We start from the raw sequence: 21649 nt of genomic DNA, 5'->3' as shown, positions 1-21649 counted from the left end.
GAGTGTTGAAACATCCCCTTAGAGAAATTTATGAATTACTGTGCTGGTAAACCCCTTACGTTATTTGATTTTGAAACAGCTGAGCAAAACTGAACGTACTCAGACATTTCTCTCTTTACTTATTCTGATCATCACTAAACTGACACACAATATTTATTAAGCGCAACGCAATCTGACTTTCAATAATCCCTACAAAACAATGGCCCTGACTAACAATAACCTATACTTTTCATGAATAACTTACCTCACAAAAATCTATGTTACTCGAACGACTGCAATACAGCGAGCGCCAATACTGCCAGCTAAATAAAGGTTCTAACTACTGAAGGCACTAACTACTGATAGCCATAGTTAGCAAATGAAAGATTTTCATAGAGAACAAACAATGTATCTACCTTGATAGCGTTCAAAGGTCATTATATATATTCTGTCGGACACACGTCCAGATCGTCCGCTCTCAAAACACGGCCATCTCTCTTCCCACATCCACCACTGCTGGCGGCTCACCTCCAACTGCGCAACGCTAGGCGCTGTACACATCCAACTGCCCAGCACTACAATAGCAAATATTCCAACAATGCAAACCAGCCACAGACTTCACACAGCACAGTCAGTGATATTCATATAGAGCGCAACGTGCCGTTACCAACATAAAAACCTAAACAGCCTACTTACATAAGACCGCTACGTGACGTTAGCAACATAAAAACCTAAACAGCCTTCTTACACTGTTATCCTCTTATTTTTCGTCACTGTCCTCCTCAATGAGCATCTGTCACTGCCGTACGCTAAATAAATAAATAATTGTCATAATCACTCAACAGCAAGCACTACCGTCCGCATTGTGACTAAGCTGATGTTCTGATTTTGTCCATTATAAAAAATTTTTTTAAAGCCTGCGACTGTTAAAACAATTGGTTTGTTTACAAATAACTTTTCTGCTGCCAGTCACGATTTTCTTTTGTTCATGTTCTACATGACGCGTAGCGAGAAATGAGACCCATTTTCAAATGCGTTTTCTCTTTTTACTGTGCTATTTTTAAGTAATGTTTTCGATATGTGAGATTCTGCTTTGTTTTGTTGACTTTACTCCAATATATAAAAGAACGAGCGATTTTTAGTTAGTTATCGATTTTTATGTGCAGTTAAAACGTGTGCTTAGTTTTCTTATGGTCCATTTGCGCAGAGTCTCACACGTTAAATATCACACACAACTTTCAGTGCACTGTTTAAATCGTAAATAATAAACAAACAAGGATGTTTTTACATGTAGCCGACAAAGATTTTTTTACAGGTCTTCCATAGAGTATGATGAGCTAATTATAATGCATGCTGTTAAGATAAATACCGTCTGTACAAAAACATACCATACTCTGTGGAAGACTTATAACATTATGTCTGTCAACTACATTTAGAAACATCTTTATAACTATTTGTTGTTGTGAGTTATTCTCGATGTAAACAGTGCGCACAAATGGACCATAAGACACCTGTTATTACAAGTTCTTCCTAAATTTCTCCACAAACTATATGTGTTGTTGTTGTGGTCTTCAGTCCGCAGACTGGTTTGATGCAGCTCTCCATGCTACTCTATCTTGTGCAAGCTTCGTCATCTCCCAGTACCTAATTCAACCTACATCCTTCTGAATCTGTTTAGTGTATTCGTCTCTTGGTCTCCCTCTACGATTTTTACCCTCCACGCTTCCCTCCAATACTAAATCGGTGATCCCTTGATGCCTCAGAATATGTCCTACCAAGCGATCTCTTCTTCTAGTCGTTCCAGTAACTTCTCTTCTCCCCAATACTATTCAGTACTCCCTCATTAGTTATGTGATCTACCCATCTGATCTTCAGCATTTTTCTGTAGCACCACATTTCAAATGCTTCTATTCTATTGTTGTCTAAACTATTTTTCGTCCATGGTTCACATCCATACATGGCTACACTCCATACAAATACTTTTAGAAGACACTTCCTGACACTTAAATCTGTACTCGACGTTAACAAATTTCTCTTCTTCAGAAAAGCTTTTCTTGCCATTGCTAGTCTACATTTTATATCCTCTCTACTTCGACCATCATCAGTTATTTTGCTCCCAAATAGCAAAACCCATTTACTACTCTAAGCGTCTCATTTCGTAATCTAATTCCCTCAGCATCACCCAATTTCATTCGATTACATTCAATTATCCTCGTTTTGCTTTTGTCGATGTTCATTTTATTTCCTCCTTTCAAGACACTGTCCATTCCGTTCAGCTGCTCTTCCAGGTCATTTGCTATACATAACAACCAATACCTAACTAAATGTTACGCGTTTCTTACGCATTGCAGTAAAGGAAACAAAACAAACCAGAACGCCACACATGGAAAACATTACGTAAAAACAGCATAGCACAAAGAGAAAACACACTTCAAAATGGAAATGATTTTCCGAATCTCGTAGTGTAAAATATGAATAAAATAATCGTGACTGGAAGCAGAGAAGTTATTTATAAACAAACCCACTAACGTATGTTCTTTTTCTGCTTTTCCCTGTACGTATTACAAATCTTCTATGAGATGCCTCTTGAAACAAAGGAGATTTCGGCTAACTTGGTTAGCGAATGACCCATCACACGAGCAACAACAATTTTCCGAAGTTCGTGTTCACACAGCGCCGACATAACGCACTTACAACCACAACGAACATTGTTCTGACCACGACTGACACTTTGCAAGGTGCCATTCGTGGTAAGTTACCACAGCGCCAACTGCAGGCTCGGCTAGCATCTGCATTTATGTTCAAGCGTCATATATTTTTGTCACGGCAATGCACATTTACTATATGTAAGTTAAACATGAGACCAACTTGGTATTGACAAACAACACAAGAGCACATAAAATACACTACTAGCCATTAAAATTGCTACACCACGAAGATGACGTGCTACAGACGCGAAATTTAACCGACAGGAAGAAGATGCTGTGATGTGCAAATGATTAGTTTTTCAGAGTATTCACACAAGGTTGGCACCTACAACGTGCTGACATGAGGAAAGTTTCCAAACGATATCACATACACAAAAAGCAGTTGACCAGCGTGGCCTGGTGAAATGTTGTTGTGATGCCTCGTGTAAGGAGGAGAAGTGTGTACCATAACGTTTCCGGCTTTGATAAAGGTCGGATTGTAGCCTATCGCGTTTGCGGTTTATCGTGTCACGATATTGCTGTTCGCGTTCGTCGAGATCCAATTACTGTTAGCAGAATATGGAATCGGTGGGTTCAGAATGGTAATAAGGAACGCCGTGCTAGATCCCAACGGCCTCGTATCACTAGCAGTCGAGATGACAGGCATCTTGTCCGCATGGCTGTAACGGATCGTCCAGCCACGTCTCGATCCTTGAGTCAAAATATGGGGACGTTTGCAAGAAAACAACCATCTGCACGAACAGTTCGACCACGTTTGCAGCAGCATGGACTATCAGTTCGGAGACCGTGGCTGCGGTTACCCTTGACGCTGCATCACAGACAGAAGCGCTGCGATGGTGTACTCAACGACGAACCTTGGTGCACGAATGGCAAAACGTCATTTTCCCGGATGAACCAGGCTCTGTTAACAGCATCATGATGGTCGCATCCGTGTTTGGCGACATCGCGGTGAACGCACATTGGAAGCGTGTATTCGTCATCGCCATACTGGCGTATCACCCGGCGTGATGGTATGGAGTGCCATTGGTTACACGTCTCCGTCACCTCTTGTTCGTAATGACAACACTTTGAACAGTGGACGTTACATTTATGTTACGACCCGTGACTCTACCGATCATTCGATCCCTGTGAAACCCTACATTTCAGCAAGATAACGCACGTCCGCATGTTGCAGGTCCTGCACGGGCCTTTCTGGATACAGAAAACGTTCGACTGCTGCCCTGGCCAGCACATTTTCCAGATCTCTCTCCAATTGAAAAGTCTGGTCAATGGTGGCCGAGCAACTGGCTCGTCACAATACACCAGTCACTGCTCTTGATGAACTGTGGTATCGTGTTGAAGCGGCATGGGCAGCTGTACCTGTACACTCCATCCAAGTTCTGACTCAACGCCCAGGTGTATCAAGGCCGTTATTATGGCCAGAGGTGGTTGTTCTGTGTACTGATTTCTCAGGATCTATGAACCCAAATTGCGTTAAAATGTAATCACATGTCAGTTCTAGTATAATATATTTGTCCAAAGAATACCCGTTTATCATCTGCATTTCTTCTTCGTGTACATTGCACCATAAATTTGCAACGGATTGTTGGAAATGCACCACTCGTACAACGTAGCAGCTGACCTAAGTTCATCCTGATATCTGTGGTCCAGGCTTCGTACCCCTGCGGAATGAAGCATTAAATAAAAAAAAAAAGTACACAAAATTAGCGTGAATCGCTTGTGTTGTTTCTTTATGAGTCAGGTAAATTAAGCACAACATACATTAAGCCCCGGAAACGTCGGTAGATAAGGCTTTCTCTCTCTTGTACTACGTAATATTGGCCATTCCAAAACTGAGATAACGTAAGGGCCTAGTTGTGTAACAAATTTTGACAATTCCTCTAAATAAAATATATATTGCGAAACAATGGAGTAGCAGACAGAAAACTTACAAAATCAATCAACTTTCCGTGTGATACTTACCATTTCACAGCGCTCTGTGGTCCCAAAACATCGGGCGATCGAGTCTGAACCAGCCCCAGAAGGCGACTGCCAGTGCAACGCCCTTTCCGGTTTTAGCTAATGGCAGAAGCGACCGTCAGAGATAACGTAACTACTGTACGACCTTCACTTCAAAGGACATGGATCATGTCAGTGTACGTACGTTCAGGTTGTCACAAGGATAAGAGTAAAAAGTTAGCGCTCCTCAATCTGTTCAATATGGCCATATGTGATCGATGATGAAATTAGGTCAGATAAAACGCGAAGAAGTAATGACTGAAATAAAAGCCTGTTTGTGGAAGTTGGATTAAAATTCAGAGTGAAATGAAATTAGTCATAGGAGACACAGGTGTCTCTGCTGCTCGCACTGAAAGTGAGCGGTAAGTACGAGACCTATTGAATGGATGAACAGTGTAATGAGCAAACGAAGAGATAAGAAAACAATTTGAAGCAGCAACAAAGAGAGTAGCGAAAATTTCGCATCAAAACTGATGACCGCGAAGTCTACGAAGTGAGGGAATTCTTTTGTAGAAGTAGAACAAAAATTGACGGACGAAGCAAGAAGGATGTAAGAAACATTCTAGAACATGCGAAGAGGACATTCAACGCTAAAATAAGTATACTATCGAACATAGGTCCCAGTTTCGGAAAAAAAATCTGAGAAAGAGCGTCTGGAGCATAACATCAATCACGGGCAATAGGAGAAATAGAAAAGATGACAGTCGAAGCGTTCCACAAATTATGTTGTAGAGGCATGTTGAAAATTAGGTGAACTGACAGGAATAGAATTCAGTATTTCAGCCACAGAATCGGCGAAGAAAGCTATATGCGGAAAAGACTGACAAGCATACGCGACAGGATGATATGAGCTGTACGGAGACATCAGCGAACAAATTGCCCTTTAGTAGAGAGGCTTTAAATGGTAAAAGTTGTATAGGAAGACCATGATTGGGATATATATGCAGAAAATAACTGAGGACGTTGATTGTAAGCGCTACTCGGAGGTGATGAGTTTGGTACAGATAAGGCCACATCCGATCAGTCAGAGCTCTGATGATAAAGAAAGGGCTTGCAAGTTCACTTCAGTACGAAAGCTATTCGGATATGCTGACAGCGTAGAAAAAGAAGCTCGCAGGTATTTCAGAAAGTGTGCTACACATGTCCTCCCACGCAAAGACCACTGTGCATCAAGAGACAAGAGTTGTTAGAAGAGAGTATATATTCCGCATTTATTGCTGGCACGTTTCTGTTGCGGTACGGATTGCATGTGGATCAAATTGTGGGGGTGAAATGGCGTAGAAACTGGGAACGTACTCCAAAGTTGAAATACATAGGACCGCACGTTTCTTGTGGGCAGAACGTCTAAAACACTCACAGATTCACTGCGAAATTCTGGCGATATCTGAGCCAAACGGAACTTCCCGTCCAGCCGTAGTGAAATAGCGTCATCAATTTGACCGAAGCCGCACAGACATGGTTGTTGCTCCTCGGCAAGTGTAGACATTGCGCCATGCGTTTTCTGTCTTAATGGCAAGTTCAAAGAACATCTAGAGGAGGGGGAGGGGGGGGATGAGATTTTCCAGAGATGGGGACGTTGACATAGTGGTTCTCAAATGGCTCCGTGACCTGTTGGTAGAACCTAGCAACCGTAATTCACAAAGACTTAGTGATTATGTCACAAAATCTGTCATGTATCCGTGTTACTTTTTTTTTTTTTTTGAGGCCTCTAGTAAGTGTTGTTCTGTCAGGCTCTCTATCACCGTTGGTGCTCCTACGGGATAGTGCAGTCACACAAAACTGGTGGCAGAACTCAAGTGCCGCTTTCATGCTGGGGCTTGGGGGGGGGGGGGGGGGGGGAGAGGGGAAGGGCACTATGCCGTCAGAAGAAATGATATTTTTGACGCTCTGGCTAAGAGGGATATCCACTATGGGATAAAGATGTATTACCAAAAACTTTCTCCAAGATGTGTACAAACGTAGGGAGAGAAACTAGGGGAATAAACTTAACAAGTGACATCTTCCACACCAACACAGGGAAAGGGTATCATGTGGCCGCTTTTCAAAATATCCATCACAACAGTGATACGACTTCGAGATACACCATACGTAATTTATCCAGACTATATTCATACGACTTTAAAAGCAGAAGGTATGGACAATACATCCACTTCTTACAATGGATTGATACACTCTACTTCTACGTTATTCTCGACTACCCAAAGTGTTACCTTGGGGTAACTAATCTACCACAGCGTGTCTGCCTTTTGGGGGACTGCTACCTACCACGATGAAGACACTAATGGCAACAAAGGCACTCTTATACATTCTTCAGATTATTAGTGGTAAGGTAAAACACAATCTAATTAACTTAGAATATTTATTTCCTAGCTCTGTGTCAAATAAAGCGTCAACGAGTTTTATTAAAATTATGTTCCTGGGACTTAAAACATACGCCATAGGAACGTAAACATGTACTATACTATTGTTATTATAGATTGATGCACTGTACTATCAGAGATGACGATCCCTCGTTAATTCTTTCATAAATAAGGAAGAACGTTGTCGGTGTTAACACCGTAACAAGGGTGAAGCGACCCTCAAAATTCTGCGGTCAGAATTATGAAATATGAAAGCTGTCGTAGGGTATAATAGCCGCCGCAGTACCGAGGGGAGCAAAGAATTTTCCCGCTTATATTATGAAAGTTGAATTACGGAGATAACTGGGGAGGGATGTGAGATTCTCTCCGCTTTTATAAAGAATATTTATTGCCCCAGATTTGGAGGGCACATGTTCTGGTCTTCACGGGCAGGGCGGTATAGCGCCCTTCTAAATAGAATAATATAGTGGTTGCCGGGTGCGGGGTGTTTTATGCAAGAGCAGGGAATCTCAGAAGGCAAATGGTGTTCAGTCACGGTGTGGATCCCAAGGGGAGCCATCCGCTGGCGGAGGGGCTGCCTCCCGGAGCCCAGTCCACGTGTCGTATCATATTGCACGGTTCGTATTGTGTCATGACGAATAGCGGATGTCAAACGGCTCGCTAGCCCCTCTGTATCTCTCATGATATTCCGGTTCTCTGCGAGGGCGCAGCCAAACTTCTTCCGAGTCCGATGCCAGGCGGCTGGACGGGCGTCGTGAATTTTTAAACGGCTATTTCTGGCGCTTCCAGCTAATTCTTCCTTCCGAAGTGGGATGACGTATGTCGCGTCAGATGCGTTCTGTCCCTCCTTCCTGTGCAGCGTTCTTTCCGCCTGATCTACTGCTGTGCTAAGAGAAGTGATGGCCAGAGTTCAGACCACCCGCCTAATGTATGTTTCTCGGAACAGAGGCCTTGAAACCTCCTTTGACGTACAACAACGTTTCTCTTACGGCTGGTTGTCATTATTGTACTGTGTTTCAGATAAAATACGTAGAACACAGTACATGTGTATGCCATTATTAGATGAGAGGCTCGAAAGCATGCTTTCAGCCGTCTGTTGATATTCTTGACTCAAAGCGGCATCTAACCTTACGGTGCGAAATTTACATTGTGGCAACGTATATCGAGTGTAGCATCGTGCTAATGGTGCTGGTGTCTATGACAGGGCATATTAAAAGGAATGAAAGCTTAGAAGGGAACAAACAGGTATGGAAAAATATGTAGACGATTGTAGCATGAAATAGAATATGGCGTAAATGGAACGCAGACAACAGTTACATGGACGTGAAATGGAAAAGAGAAGTGGAAAGAGTTGGGATGTGATAAAATAACAGCTAAGGCACCAAAAGCTTTGGGAAAGCGGGTAGTAGTTAACTAACCAACGTTAATAATAGCAAGTTCGACGAGGGTTTTAGGCTTGAAGATTTACTTGAAACATTCCAATCCTTGTACCTAAGAATCAAGACCTAGAACGTAAAGGTTACCGAACTTATAGGTTTATGTGACACATATGAAGGCTACGGGTAAGATTAAACTCAGAACATTTGAAAGAATAATAGAAGAAAGCGCTGGAGGATGAGTTTGGATTCATGAAAGAGAAAGAATCAAGATTTGCTATTGTATGTTTGAAAATGACAGAACAAAGAATGCTAGACGTTAATAGGTATCTCTACATATTTTTCGTTTATTGAGATAAGATATACGATAAAGCGGGATATCATTTGAAAGGCTGATAAACGTACTGTACATAACTCGAAGTTGTTAGTAAAAATTGACGATGAGGAAACAAATAAGGCGGGTATTGGATCTTATTAAACGTTACCAAAACGTATGCTAAGAAAGTAACTAACAAGGCATTAGAGACACTGAGAGGCGTACTAGTAGGTGGAGAATATGAAAGTAAAATACGCAGATGATCTTTCAGCGTTGGCTGAATCAAGGAAAGAACTTCATTTTATAATGAAGAGGGTCGCAAAAGTGGGTAAAGTCTGTGGCACAAAGATAAAGGTGAGGTAAGACCTAGAAACAAGTACCATTTTTAGGTAGTTTGTGCCAGTAAAGGGAAGACTTATGAGGTAAGAAGGATCTGCGGCTAAAAGAGTTTTTGAAAATGTGAGAAATCTATTGGTAGCACGAAGAATTAGAATAGAAATAAGAAAGATATTCGCCAAATGCTTTGCTTGGAGTACAGTATTGTACTGCAGCGAATTATGTACCGCAAAAAACAAGTTAAAGTACTTCGATATTTCGAAGTGTGGTTGTGGAGATACATGCTTACAGTAAAATTGGCTGACAGAATGACAAACGAAGAAGTACTTCTATGCATAGGAGAGGAAAGGAAACCGGTGAATTGGTGAGAACGGGGGAATTATGATGTCTGGGACATAGCAGCGGAGGAAATTGTGTGCAACGTAGCGATCGAAGGTAGAGTAGGAAAGGAAGAAAAAGATTTCTATCGCGGGTGACATTTAGAATTAACGAAATAGCAGCAGATTAGGGTAGAGGCACGAGATAGAGGAAAATGGACAGCTTCCCGATGATGCCCGCCGTAAGACCGAAACACCAAAGAAGGAATCTGATGACAGAAGGAAGGTGATAGTTGCCAGTGGCATAATGTGGCTTACTGTTCTACACCACCAGTAAAGGAGTGGGTGGGCGGAGGGGGAGGGACACAGAGGTTGACGTTCTCATCTCATCTTACTGACGAATCATCGTCAGTACTGTAACGTGACTTCACGCCATGATAGAATGCAGAGCTGCTTTAATCATATACCAATCTGACAACGAGGAACTTCTCCCTAATCCCCTACACTGTTTCAAAGCAGTCATATACTAAAAGCGCTGTTTAACAGGCGAATGTTGGTTCTGAAGCCACCTGAATAGAGTCCAATCGAATTACAGAGCCTTTCATGATTATATCGTGTATGGAGAGAAAGTGATTCACCAGGTGTCCCGCACATAATCAAACTTCTTTTGTGAAGAAATCACTGAGTCGGGGAATGATCAAAATTATGTAACGGAATGGAACAGGTACTTTAGGAGACAACAAATTTAATGTTGGAGGCTGTGACTACGCTCAAAAATGGTTCAGAAGTGGAAAGTAGCGCATAAATACATGTTGGGAAAAATATTTGGAGAACCAGAATAGCTATTTGTAGGTGACCCGGCGCAATACTGCGCAAATGAAGGCAGACGAATGCCTGGGTCCAGGCAAATCCGCCTACCTCCATAGGAAAAGAGTCGAGCTGGCTTAGCGCGCCTAGAAGTACCAACGTCTGCCAAAAACTAAGGCAGTCAGTCAAAGCCCTATATTTAAATTTTTGTAGGTGCTGCATTAGATTTTCACTCTGCAGTGGAGTGTGCACTAATATGAAACTTCCTGACAGATGAAAACTGTGCGCCGGACCGAGACTCGAACTCTGGACATTCGCTTTTCGCGAGCAAGTGCTGTACCAACTAATCTACCCAACCACGACCCGTCCTTACAGCTTCAATTCTGCCAGTAGCTTGTCTCCTACTTTCCAAACTTCACAGAAGCTCTTCTGCGAAGACTTGTCCGCTAAACGCAAAGGTCCCAAGTTCGAGTTTCGGTCCGGCAGACATTTTTAATCTGTCAGGACGATTTGTATGTCCTATTTATAAGGGGCTATCAAAAGATTTCATTCGATGGCCGTACAGTCTAGAATCGCTATGCCACACAGGCAAAGTACATTCAAATGCCTTACGGCCCGGAATCTAAAGGCCACTCACGCATACTCGCCGTGAGCATTGTGGCCATAATCCCACAGCCGCACCAGGTTGAAGATACCCGTTGGGGTAAAACACCATGTCTTGGGGCATAAAGAAGTCCGTAGCCACCTGCAGCATATCCTCGTCACTCAGGAATTGTCGAATCTTCAAGGCCGTTTTTAAGGGGCCGAAGGAATGATAGTCGCATGGGGAGATATCAGATCTATAGGGCGGGTGCTGGAGTGTCTGCCTCCTTGCCTGCAACAGTGCCCTCAGACAACGTATTGTGTCTTATGTCGAAATGCGACCGGCATGGAAGTCGTCGCACTATTCCACAACCATGGTTTTCGACAAATGTACTACCGCATACACTTTATTCATTCTCCGATGGATGTCCTCGAATGTTTGCCCTTACACAGTCAAGGAAAGAATAATAGCCCGTCGGTCAAGTTAGAACGCATTTGAATATAAGTTCGACATAGTTCACGGTTCAGCATTTACTGCAAGCACGTCGGGAAGACATGAATGCCACACTAATCCTTACCTACATGTGGGTGCTTAAATACCCGCATCAGAGTCGCGTTACGTTGCACATTCTTAGCAGTAACGCCCCAAAAAGGAAACTTTTTGATCACCGCCTATATCATAAAAACAGCTTCCTGAATACAAGGTACACAGGCAAAGAGTGGCGGACTCCCACCAAGTCATCTGGAAATATTAATTACGAGAGAAAGCAGCATTTAATAGGAAATTGCAGTAAATTGTTAAGCTAGTTTGGAAGAATGTCAGGTCCCTGACTGGCTAGTAAAAACGTTCATTGTACGAGCTGGTAGCAAGACGATAGCTAACGGTAAATTACTTCGTCCTGGGTATTGGAAAACAGCGGACGACCATGGCTTATTCCTCAGCACCCCCCGAGCTGGCAGATTTGTTCGTCTGTAGAATTACATAACAATCTTCACAAAGTTTGTACATATTACTTTGCTCCATTTGTGATGGTTTTCCTGTCCTGGAATAATTAGTGTCCTAGATTTTTTGTGTAAATAGTGGTACGGTAAGGTGTAAATAGCGTTTCTAGATTGCGTTCTAGGTCCCGTATCTGATTCCCGATCGCGTCGGAAACTGTTATCGGTCAAAGACTGGGTGTGTCCCTCATCACTTCATCTCATCTTCATTGACATGAGCGAGGCCTACGAGGCATCAAACAGAAAGAACTGCACCAGGCTGCCGATCAGTCCCAGATGGGGTCTCACGGCCAATAATCCCATTCGATCTCTTATATTCCAGTGCCTCCGTAGAGGTAATAAAAATATATTGGAGGTGGCATGCACCAATGGTAATGCTTATTCCGGGTTTGGAATCAGGGGATGATTTCCACGTTTCTGTTAGTTTCTGATGATGTTGCTGCACGTTTTGTGTCTATCCGTTGTACAACTGAACACTGAGGAAGTCAATTGCGTTTCGGCAGTATAAAGCAAATCTCGGTCCGCTGGTTTCTGCAGGATGCGGAATCCGCACCCACAAGCACAATACAACAACAATGCCTTAGTCCCGAAACAAAGACGACTTATTGCAAGTGTCAATAATGAAACTCCTCTGTTGATTCAGAAGTGTCGTGCTTGATTCAAAAGTATTGCGCATACACCTAGCCAATCCAAACTGTCTGAGATTTCCCTCACCACCCGAGTGTGTGCTGTTTTGAAACTTCCTTGGCCGAGCGGTTCTAGGCGCTTCAGTTCGGAACCGCGCTGCTGCTACAGTCGCAGGTTCAAATCCTGCCTTGGGCAAGGATGTGTGTGGTGTCCTTAGAGTAGTTAGGTTTAAGTAGTTCTAAGTCTAGAGGACTGATGACCTCCCATGTTAAGTCACGTAGTGCTTAGAGCCATTTAAACCATTTTTGAAACTCCTTGTCAGACTAAAACTGTAAGCAAGACACGGACACGAACCCGGAAACTTGCACTACAAGATGCTTCTGTACTCTTCTTGTCTCTTTTTGTCTGAACGTCCACGTTTCACGTGCGTACAAGGCTACACTCCAGAAAAACATCTCCAGTAAGTATTTGCTAACACTTAAGTTTATATTGACAGACGAAAAACCAAAGCATCTGTTAAATGATCCTTTACTGAAACGACGGGTTTCGCATTCTCTGATACACAAGCGAGTACAAAATTGAGGAAAAATTAAATAAATACTAACTTATATACCCCAAGTTAAAGAAAGATGTAGTAATTAACGGATAAGTGCCCTCGCAATCAGTACAATATAAAATCCATGGCGTGGTTAAATAGGAAACGCAACATTCACAGTCAAAGCAAAGTAAAACGTCCAGTGAACGTAGGCAGGGAATGTAATTGGCAGAACGGTGGAGTCAACTACCCCTGAAAACAAGGGATCCTATACCACAAAACTTCAAGAGATCTGATGGGGTCTAAAATTCAAAGTTTGAAAATGTGGTATTAAATTGAAGGTAAATGAATAAAACGGCTACTTAACTAAACATGTGGTTCCTGAAGAGGGGCAGCAGCCTTTTCAGTAGTTGCAGGGGCAACAGTCTGGATGATTAACTGATCTGGCCTTGTAACATTAACCAAAACGGCCTTGCTGTGCTGGTACTGCGAACGGCTGAAAGCAAGGGGAAACTACAGCCGTAATTTTTCCCGAGGACATGCAGCTCTACTGTGTGATTAAATGATGATGGCGTCCTCTTGGGTAAAATATTCCGGAGGTAAAATAGTCCCCCATTCGGATCTCCGGGCGGGGACTACTCAGGAGGACGTCGTTATCAGGAGAAAGAAAACTGGCGTTCTACGGATCGGAGCGTGGAATGTCAGATCCCTTAATCGGGCAGGTAGGTTAGAAAATTTAAAAAGGGAAATGGATAGGTTAAAGTTAGATATAGTGGGAATTAGTGAAGTTCGGTGGCAGGAGGAACAAGACTTTTGGTCAGGTGATTACAGGGTTATAAATACAAAATCAAATAAGGGTAATGCAGGAGTAGGTTTAATAATGAATAAAAAAATAGGAGTGCGGGTTAGCTACTACAAACAGCGTAGTGAACGCATTATTGTGGCCAAGATAGACACAAAGCCCATGCCTACTACAGTAGTACAAGTTTATATGCCAACTACCTCTGCAGATGATGAAGAAATTGATGAAATGTATGACGAGATAAAAGAAATTATTCAGGTAGTGAAGGGAGATGAAAATTTAATAGTCATGGGTGACTGGAATTCGTCAGTAGGAAAAGGGAGAGAAGGAAACATAGTAGGTGAATATGGATTGGGGGGAAGGAATGAAAGAGGAAGCCGCCTTGTAGAAATTTGCACAGAGCATAACTTAATCATAGCCCACACTTGGTTCAAGAATCATAAAAGAAGGTTGTATACCTGGAAGAATCCTGGAGATACTAAAAGGTATCAGATAGATTATATAATGGTAAGACAGAGATTTAGGAACCAGGTTTTAAATTGTAAGACATTTCCAGGGGCAGACCACAATCTATTGGTTATGAACTGCAGATTGAAACTGAAGAAACTGCAAAAAGGTGGGAATTTAAGGAGATGGGACCTGGATAAACTGAAAGAACCAGAGGTTGTAGAGAGTTTCAGGGAGAGCATAAAGGAACAATTGACAGGAATGGGGGAAGGAAATACAGTAGAAGAAGAATGGGTAGCTCTGAGGGATGAAGTAGTGAAGGCAGCAGAGGATCAAGTAGGTAAAAAGACGAGGGCTAATATAAATCCTTGGGTAACAGAAGAATTATTGAATTTAATTGATGAAAGGAGAAAATATAAAAACGCAGTAATGAAGCAGGCAAAAAGGAATACAAACGTCTCAAAAATGATATCGACAGGAAGTGCAAAATGGCTAAGCAGGGATGGCTAGAGGACAAATGCAAGGATGTAGAGGCTTGTCTCATTAGGGGTAAGATAGATACTCCCTACAGGAAAATTAAAGAGACCTTTGGAGAGAAGAGAACCACTTGTATGAATATCAAGAGCTCAGATGGCAACCCAGTTCTAAGCAAAGAAGGGAAGGCAGAAAGGTGGAAGGAGTATATAGAGGGTTTATACAAGGGCGATGTACTTGAAGACAATATTATGGAAATGGAAGAGGATGTAGATGAAGACGAAATGGGAGATAAGATACTGCGTGAAGAGTTTGACAGAGCACTGAAAGACTTGAGTCGAAACAAGGTCCCGGGAGTAGACAACATTCTATTTGAACTACTGATGGCCTAGGGAGAGCCAGTCATGACAAAACTCTACCATCTGGTGAGCACGATGTATGAGACAGGCGAAATACCCTCAGACTTCAAGAAGAATATAATAATTCCAAACCCAAAGAAAGATGGTGTTGACAGATGTGAAAATTACCGAACTATCAGTTTAATAAGTCACAGCTGCAAAATACTATCGCGAATTCTTTATAGACGAATGGAAAAACTGGTAGAAGCCGACCTCGGGGAAGATCAGTTTGGATTCCGTAGAAATGTTGGAACACGTGAGGCAATACTGACCTTACGACTCATCTTAGAAGAAAGATTAAGAAAAGGCAAACCTACGTTTCTTGCATTTGTAGACTTAGAGAAAGCTTTTGACAACGTTAACTGGAATACTCTCTTTCAAATTCTGAAGGTGGCAGGGGTAAAATACAGGGAGCGAAAGGCTATTTACAGTTTGTACAGAAACCAGATGGCAGTTATAAAAGTCGAAGGGCATGAAAGGGAAGCAGCGGTTGGGAGGGGGGTGCGACAGGGTTGTAGCCTGTCCCCAATGTTATTCAATCTGTATATTGAGCAAGCAGTAAAGGAAACAAAAGAAAAATTCGGAGTCGATAATAAAGTCCATGGAGAAGAAATAAAAACGTTGAGGTTCACCGGTGACATTGTAATTCTGTCAGAGACAGCAAAGGACTTGGAAGAGCAGTTGAACGGAATGGACAGTGTCTTGAAAGGAGGATATAAGATGAACATCAACAAAAGCAAAACGAGGATAATGGAATGTAGTCGAATTAAGTCGGGTGATGCTGAGGGAATCAGATTAGGAAATGAGGCACTTAGACTAATAAAGGAGTTTTGCTATTTGGGGAGCAAAATAACTGATGATGGTCGAAGTAGAGAGGATATAAAATGTAGACTGGCAATGGCAAGGAAAGCGTTTCTGAAAAAGAGAAATTTGTTAACGTCGAGTATAGTTTTAAGTGTCAGGAAGTCGTTTCTGAAAGTATTTGTATGGAGTGTAGCCATGTATGGAAGTGAAACATGGACGATAAATAGTTTAGACAAGAAGAGAATAGAAGCTTTCGAAATGTGGTGCTACAGAAGAATGCTGAAGATTAGATGGGTAGATCACGTAACTAATGAGGAGATATTGAATAGGATTGGGGAGAAGAGAAGTTTGTGGCACAACTTGACTAGAAGAAGGGACCGGTTGGTAGGACATGTTTTGAGGCATCAAGGGATCACAAATCTAGCATTGGAGGGCAGTGTGGAGGGTAAAAATCGTAGAGGGAGACCAAGAGATGAATACACTAAGCAGATTCAGAAGGATGTAGGTTGCAGTAGATACTGGGAGATGAAGAAGCTTGCACAGGATAGAGTAGCATGGAGAGCTGCATCAAACCAGTCTCAGGACTGAAGACCACAACAACAACAACAACTAAACTCTCGTTTGTCTGAGCAACATAATGTGGAACAGACTTGTGCAGCAGAAGCGTATGGTGGTATGCGGGCAGACGAAGAGGAAAGGAAAGCTGGATAAAACAGGAAAAAGAAAATAAAAATACAGCCTTAATAAGCGATACGCTTTTCTTCGTTTTGCCAGACTGCATTTTACTTCCTGTATACTTCGGCCAAAATAAGTTATTTTGTTACCGAAGAAGTGACACTCGTCTACTACTTTCACTGTCTCCTTGGCTAATCTATTTCCCTCCTTCCCGCTTAATATAGTAAAACCATATTCCACTAATCTTTTATCGGCCAACTGTCCAATCGGGTTCCTTGCTGTCACCGACATAATAACTATGTCACCGACCAATACCTAAAAAATTGGTCCTTGTCACTGAACTTTAAATCTCTTATGAAATTTATCTTTTGTTTTCCTAACTGATAACTCAATGCACAGACTAAATAACATAAGGGATAGGCTACAACTCACTCATCTCTCAACCCCTTCTTCCCTGTCAGGTCCTTCAACTCTTATAACAGCAGCCTGGTTTCACTGAATTTGTGTCACCCTTCACTTAATGTATGTTACGCTTGCTGTTTTAAGAGGTTCATATATTATATTAAATAATATACAGCATGTTTTCAATCGCTTTAGATGCACAAATGCTCTAAACAAAGGTTTACCTTTTTTTAACCTGCCCTCTAAGTTAAGCTGTAAGGCCTTTATTGCCGCGTGGGATTAGCCGAGCGGTCTCAGGCGCTGCAGCCGTGGACTATGCGGCTGGTCCCGGCGGATGTTCGAGTCCTCTCTCGGGCATGGGTGTGTGTGTTTGTCCTTAGGATAATTTAGGTTAAGTAGTGTGTAAGCTTAGGGACTGATGACCTTAGCAGTCAAGTCCCATAAGATTTCACACACATTTGAACATTTTTTGTAAGGCCTGTATTGCCTGGCGTGTTCCTACATTTCTGCGGAATCCAAATTCATCTTCCCCGAGATCGGACGCTACGAATTTCTCCGTACATCAGTCAGTTTGCGGTTTTGCAGCCACGACTTGTTCTACATCTACATCAGTACACCGGAAGCCACCTAACGGGGTGTGGCGTAGGGAAATTCTGGTGTCACTAAATTGTCAAATCCTTCCCTGCTGCTTTCGCGAATGGCACGTCGGAAGAATATCGTCGGCAAGTCTCTGTATTAGCTCTAACTTCTCTTATGTTCTTATTGTGGTCAATTCGTGAGACGTATGTGAGAAGAAGTAATATGTTGTCCGACTCTTCCCGGAAAGCACTCTGTCGAAACTTCCTTAGAAAACCTCTCTGTGATGCACAACACCTCTTTTGTGGTGTTCGTTGAGAGTCTCTGTAACGCACTGGTACCGTCTGAACGATCCCGTGACGAAACGCGCCATTCTTCGTTGTATCTTCTTTATCTCTTGTATCAGTACAACCTGGTAAGGGTCCCAGATTGATCAACAATACTCATGTAAGGCCACTTCTTTAGTGCGTGAAATACATTTTCTTAAGATTCTTCCCATGAATCTCAGACTCGCATCTGCTTCTCCTGCGATGTGTCTTATATGGTCATTCATCAAAAGGCCACTCCGGAAAGGTACTCCTAGATATTTTAGGGTGGTTACAGTTTGCAGGATTCTGTCATCAATAGTGTAGTTGGAATAGTGCATTTCTTTTCCTGTGTATGTGCAGTATGTTACATTTATTTAGGTTCAAGCTCAACTCAAGTTCCTGCACCAATCACCAATCCTTTGTAGTCTTGGTTGATCGATTATGTACTGTGGGACAATGGCTGACATGTATTTCTTGATACGATAATTTACCAACAGCCGTATGTATTGTAGAAATTTATTTTATGAACTTTTCATATGCAACCAGTTTCGGCATTACACTGACGCCATCTTCAGGCCCCACACGTCCCAGTCGAAAAATCGCTAAACACTGAAGGAGCCATATAACTGGATCCGTGAATGAAATCGCTATGCAACAGCTCTTGGTGGTGAGGTGACACTGCAATTTGATTCACGTATCCAGTTATATAGCTCCTTCCGTGTATAGCGATCTTACAACTATGACGTGTGGGGCCTGAAGATGGCATCAATGTAATGCCGTAACGGGTTGCATATGAGAAGTCCATAAAATAAATTTCTACAATACATACGGCTGTTGGTAAATTATTATATCAAGAAATCCTTTGTAGGTCCGTCAGTAAATTGTTACTGTCTTCTGGCATTGCTGATTTCTCATAGATACCCGTGTTGTTTGAAGACAGCCTTGAAGAGCTTCCGACGCAGTCAACTGGATCATTTATATAAACTGTAAACAGTGAAGGGCCTATCAAAGTTCCTTGGGGTACTCCCGAGGTTACCTTTACGTCGGTAGATTTTGTTCTGTTAAGAGCGACGTGCTGAGATCTGTCTGCAAGGAAGTCTTGAATCCATTCCCAGGTTGAAGTGAGGAAGTAATACGTAGATAATTTGGCAGGTGGAGTTTGCTGTTCCTTTCCAGAACCAGAATCCGGCTATTAAAATTGTGGTTTTGGGGGCTGGGAGCCAAAAGGCTTTGAAACACAATGTTGTGGCCGTAATAGGAAAATAAACTAAACGACTGTCGTATTTTATTGTTCTCCGCGCCGAAATTCGTTCGCAGCAAAAAGGGAGTTTAAAAAAACGCGTCAGTTTATAGCCGTAACGCAAATTCTGGCCGTTCAATTAAAGATTAGGGCGGGCGCGTGAACCGCAGCGGCGTCCGGCTCTTCATTGTCCTGCCGTTTAAGCTGCTTATAACCTAATGCCCCGGCGTCGGCGGTGGCTGTGGCAGTGGGGCGGCCATGGGGGCGGCCGGGGGCGGCGCTTTTGTGGCCGGGGTGCCTAGCGCCTCTCGGTGTCGTAAATACCGCAATGTTGAGGCTGTGTTTTATGAGGGTTGCTTCCATATTGAGCGCACTCCATTTGAAATTTTATGGCGCCATCAATATGGCGCGCTTGCGGGCGCCAGCGGGGGCGGCCGGCAGCTGGCGTGAGCCGCGGCGCGTGACCGCCTGGCACGCACGCCCCACACGCGTGCACCGGGGGCAGCACCGGAGGCGGGGGCGTTGGGGCGCGGGGCAGCGCCGCTGGTGACGCCGCTAACCCTCAATCGCGAAAGTAGCTCAAATATAAATAGCAATTACTTTATCACATTCATCCTCAGCATTGATGTTTTTGAAAGGAAACGATGTGAACAACACGGACACATTATCTCGTGTATCACATTATACGAAGGCCACACCAAAGAAATGCACAATATCCGTACCTCTATTGGGAAAAACGGAACCCTTTCAGAATCACTTAGATGTCCGTCTGACAGTCTATGTGACCGACTGTTAGAGACTCTTTTTCTTAGGACCAATCGGATGTCGAAGTTGAAATTTATGTCATGTACTAAGGTCTGCAGTCCCTTGGCTGTGTAAGAAACTGAAACTTCTAAATCCGTCTGTTCAAAATATTCGGTAGTTTACGTAAAATATTTTGACACTTGCTAACCCACTCATCAGAACCTATAAGGTACTTCCCGTTGACGTTGAACTATGAAATTTGGCAAGAAGCATGGTCTCACAGTACAAGTAAAGGAAAAATCCCGAAAATTATTAATTAGCAATTATCTTACACCAGAACATTTTGTTTGTCGTGTGTTATCCAAATGTCAGTCCTCCGTCCGTCAATTCAGCTCCATTTTTCTCAAGAATGTGTAGATGTATTGTAAGTAGGCTGTTTAGGTTTTTTTATTGGTAACGCCACGTAGCGCTCTGTATGAAAATCACTGGCTGTGCTGTGTGCAGTCTGTGGCTGGTTTGCATTGTTGTTTACTATTGTAGTGTTGGGCAGCTGGATGTGAACAGCGCGTAGCGTTGCGCAGTTTGAGGTGAGCCGCCAGCAGTGGTGGATGTGGGGAGAGAAATGGCGGAGTATTGAGAGCGGATGATATTGACGTGTGTCCATCAGAGACAGTAAATTTGTAAGACTGGATGTCATGAACTGCTATATATATTATGACTTTTGAACACTATTAAGGAAAATACATTGTTTGTTCTATATCAAAATCTTTCATTTGCTAACTATGCCTCTCAGTAGTTAGTGCCTTCAGTAGTTTCAATCTCTCATTTAGCTGGCAGTAGTGGCGCTCGCTGTATTATAGCAGTTCGAGTAACGAAGATTTTTGTGAGGTAAGTGATTTGTGAAAGGTATAGGTTAATGTTAGTCAGGGCCATTATTTGTAGGGGTTATTGAAAGTCAGATTGCGTTGCGCTAAATATATTGTGTGTTAGTCATGCATAATTTTTGTAGGGGGACGTTTCATATGTCGACCCTTAGCCGAGGATAATTCACTGGAGTCTTCTGATTGTTTCTTGTAGTTTGTGTAATTAGTGTAGCTATTGTTTATTGCTAGCGCGTAATTGTAGAGAGAATCTTCTTTGTAGATGTAGTTTTTCATTGTTGTACAGTAAAACAGTTGTGGTATGCGTAAAGATTTGCACCAAGTATGTCGCAGCTGCGCTTGCAATTAACTAGATATTATTTTCAGTGCTATGGTAATGTGTTTTCTTATTTTGCTCTTCAAATTGTGCTTTTCTGTTATCGTGTGAAATATTGTGACAATAATGGCGTCTGAAGAATGTAATACTAGGATGCAAAGTAAACTAAGAAATGACAGTGAAGACGAAAGCAGTGTGTTAGCGCCACCGTGTAATGAATTAACTAATGTTCAAAGTAGTAATTTGGTAATTGTGCATAGGGAAATGGAGCGGGCTGCAAATAATGGTGTAGACAATGAAACCTATTTTTTTGCGTCGTGAAAATGCATTACAGAATCACGAAGCAGCCATAAGAGAACTGCAAACTATTGTTCATGAAAATCACGACACTTTGTAAGCTAAAATTGACTCAGTTACATCTACTGATTCAGTTACGCAACTTGCAAAAACTCAGGAAAATTTAAACGACACAGTACATATGATTTCAACACAAACGGCCACTCTGAAACTTGGTTCAGAAAAACAAACTGAGAAAATTTATTCACTATCGGAGAAATTAGCTGAACTTTCGGATCAGTTCACTATCTTATCTACAAAGGTAGATGATGATCTGAATGACACAAGACCCGTAGCATTCACTGA

This window comes from Schistocerca cancellata, chromosome 5 (genome assembly GCF_023864275.1).
Source record: "Schistocerca cancellata isolate TAMUIC-IGC-003103 chromosome 5, iqSchCanc2.1, whole genome shotgun sequence".
In the NCBI taxonomy this organism is placed as follows: Eukaryota; Metazoa; Arthropoda; class Insecta; order Orthoptera; family Acrididae; genus Schistocerca; species Schistocerca cancellata.
This window is presented reverse-complemented; position numbering follows the sequence as displayed.